The sequence below is a fragment of the Myodes glareolus genome, chromosome 17 (assembly GCF_982192425.1).
Source record: "Myodes glareolus chromosome 17, mMyoGla1.1, whole genome shotgun sequence".
Taxonomy (NCBI): domain Eukaryota; kingdom Metazoa; phylum Chordata; class Mammalia; order Rodentia; family Cricetidae; genus Myodes; species Myodes glareolus.
The window spans coordinates 63,105,286-63,109,097 of NC_142042.1; positions in this window are offsets into that span (position 1 = coordinate 63,105,286).

The window sequence follows — 3,812 nt, forward strand, 5'->3', positions numbered from 1 at the left end:
CACATCTACTTGAAAGGCACCCATTATATGGGTGGCCTGTTGAAATCCCAGAGACTAGCAATCTGAGGTCTACAAACTTCCTTAGGGAAGGGAGAATGATGTCTGCTATTCTTCCAAAGTCGGGATACCTGGGGAATGTTAGGTTGGAGATTCACAGTAGAAGGGCTGCCATTTCCCCTGTGGCAGAAGAGGCTACACATGGTACAGTTAGCCTGCAGTCCCAAGTAAAACAAAACAAATTGTTCTTCAAATTATTTCTTTTAATCATGATGAAAAACTAACATAGTGGTTTCAAATACATGTCAAATACAACCGGAAGACAAGACTGCCAAGGTTTTGTGGATCCTGCAAAATCTGCTCTAAAGTAAGGAAACAGTTTCCCCCCAATAGCAGCTGACACTTTCCATGGCTGAGCTTGATCATATGCCGCAGTTCACTTTGTGAGAATGGAAGCCGGGAGAGACATGGGCTAGAGAGAAAAAAGGAGATCCACAGAAAGGTGTGAATGTTCCTCAGCATTCTTTCAGCTAGGAGGTTCTACAAGGCTGTCCAGTGAAGCCAAATGACAGGTGTGAAGAACCTGCACCGTTTCAACTTCCACCTGTAATAGATAACAGGCAGTGATGGCACATTGTTCTTTCAGCTTCACATCTAACAGGCCAAGTCCAAGAAATACAAGTTGTCATAACACTCTCCCAGAACTCCAGAATTAGCTGGAAGGGTGAACGGAAATAAATGGTAGCTGTTGCTCAAAGTGACTTACAAAGCTGTGAGTTCTACCACTTCCCAGGTACTTCCTCAAACTCTGTTGGAGTTTCCATGGAGAGGCAGCTGCCAAGTTCAACCCCATGGGCTACAGGTGGCTACCAGAACTTCTCCTAGGACCTGAGTCCCTTCCGTGGCTTGACCACCCCAGGTTCAGCTGACGATGGAGCATCCAGCTAATCTCAGGCTGTGGAAGAATGACTGGTGAGGTACCGCATGGCTACCTGACCTGGGGGATGACGACCAGAGGAGAAGATAAAGAAGGCAGGAAAGTTTGGGATCCGGAGGTCTTGTACAAGTGCACAATGGCTCATGCACAACAGGTTTATTAAGTAAAGAATTTATATACAGTTTGTGGGGAAAAAAGGAGACAAAGTCAACATAAAGCCATCAGACAATGGGATGAAGTCAGCAGGAAGCTAACCAAGAAATGTTATACAAAGGGAATACAGGGCATCTCAAGAGCTGCACAAATCAAGCACACACCAGCTTTGGGACTGATAACCATAACTTAAGGTGGAATGAGTTGGGTTCTCAGGATCCAAAGCTGCAGCTCCCTCAAGGCCTGGTCCTAGGACATTATTGGCTCTGCCAAGCACATTGCTGATTTTAGAGAGGGAACTGTGTTTCTTTTCCATATATCAGGGCCTCCGGGGAAAGCTCCCAAGGCTCTGGCCCTAGGCTAAAACTGGCTCAGCCAAGCATGTTCCTGGTTTAGAAAAGGAGCTATGTTCATTCACAGATCAGGGCCTACGTGACTTCACAGGTAGGGACTCAACAACTATCTCTAAATTACTAGAGCAAGATTCTGGAAGTTGTTGACACTTGACCATTATGACACCCAGAAATGGCAGTTTCGCAGGATTTAGTCTACACTTTTAGTAAAAGGAAAGGCAGGAAACAGAAGTCCCCACAGTATCTATTGCCTGCACCAAGAAGCAAAATATGACCCCGTGAGCTAATGACTGATGTGGAAAGGTGTGTCTGCGGATGCAATAGTGGCATGAGTGTCATGGGGTAACCAACTGCTTTCTGATGGGATTCAAGACTTGCTCCACAGGAGGAAATACAACCTGGTACTGTAAGCTTGGCCAAGGACCCATTGCTGGGGAACTGGTAGGCCCCATGAGGCCTACTATTATTGTGCTAAAAGCATCTCTCTACTCACAGATCAGTGCAGCTCTCAGACTACCTCAGGTAAATTTCCTTGTGCAGTGGATGGAACTTCACAAGTGCTGAAAGTACAGAGCATAAGTGTTTCTGGAATGCTCAGCCACATATGGGTCATCTGTATCATATCTACTCCTGTGGGAGTGGGGATGGAAAAACTGGTAGAGTCAGAGGTCAAGGAGGACTGGACACAACAGGACCACTGAACCCATGAACTCATAGTAGCTGTTGTTCCCTTCCAAGACCTGTAACAAGATCAAACCAGCCAGTATCCCAGAATGGCTCACAAGCCCCCAGCCGTCGTTGAGGAGCCATTGGCAGGTGGCCATGGGGAAGGGAGAGTCACTGTTTTAAAAGAGTGTGGCTCCTGGTAGGGTGATCATGCTCCAGTGGATGACCTCACCCCATGAGTACATGGGCAACAAAAACTGGACTCAGTGGGTTATTTTTAAAAAAGAGAAAGTAATCAAAGATGGGAGGCAAAAGGGTGGATCTGTGAGGGTCTGCGAGAGTCTGAGGAAGAAAATGACCAATATGTTGTACACATGTATAAAATTATCAAAGAATAAAAATTAATTATTAAAAAATTATTTAAAAAAGTATGGGAGGCTGGAAAGATGTGTGGCAAGAAAGAGCAAGTATGGCTCTTCTGGAGGAGCTTGATTTCCAGTTCCAGAGGATCTGACACTTCTGTCCTCTTTAGGCACCCATATGCATGTTACACACTCACACACCCAGATACGCTTATGTATAAATAAATCTTTTTAAAGATAGGGTTTTACTATAGATACTACACTATAGATCACTCTATAGATCAGCATAGAACTTATAGAGGTTCACCTGTCTCTGACTCCTAACACTAGGATTTAAGGTGTGCATCACCTCACCTGGTCAAAAATAAACCTTTAAAGCAAATGCACAAAGCAGCAGCAAAATACCATGGTTAACCATGAGGTGGTGACAAGTAAGCCCTGGCATTTGGAGGCAGAGGCAAGTGGACCTCTGTGAGTTCTAGGCCAGCCTGGTCTACTTAAAAAGCTCCAGGTCCCATCTCAAAAAACAAAATTAAAAACAACAAATGATGACTAGAAGTCAGGTGGTGGTGGTGCATGTCTTCCAGGACAGCTAGGGCTGTTACATAGAAATACCCTATCTTGAAAAACAACGTAAATAAATAAAAATAAAAAATAAAAAAAATGATGACTGGAGAGATGGGTCAGCAGATAAAGGTGCTTGCCACTAACTCTGATGACCTGAGTTCAATCCTTGGAACCCACATATTAGGAGAGAACCAGCTTCCTCACACTCTGAACTCCACACATACACTTTCATGGCACATACACGCCCCCCTCCATGTATATTCAAATAAACGTAAAACAAGAAGTAAATGCTTTCTAGCACATTAATCTCCCAATTTATTTGAGCATCTGCACACACACACACACACACACACACACACACACAGACACAGAGAGAGAAAGAGAGAGAGAGAGAGAGAGAGAGAGAGAGAGAGAGAGAGAGAGAGAGAAATAAACCCTTTCAATTCTTTCAAAGGGAAATTTGGATACAGGGAACACAGAAATAGTATGATGGAGAGATACAATGGGAAACCATTGCTGTGTCTAAAAATCAGGGAATGCTGGAATCTCTCTTGGTAGAAGCCAGGAGATGTGAAACAGTTCCCGCCCAGAACCTTCAGAAGGAGCAAGGTTTGGTTAATACTCTAACTTTAGACTTCTGGCCTCTGGGACTATGACAGTGAAGTTTGTGTTGGTTTAAACCACCTAGCTTGTAGTTCTATATTACAGTCCCAGAAAACTAACAGAGCCTTCTCCCAGTGATGACAAGCACAGTGAGGTAAGATACAATAGCACAGA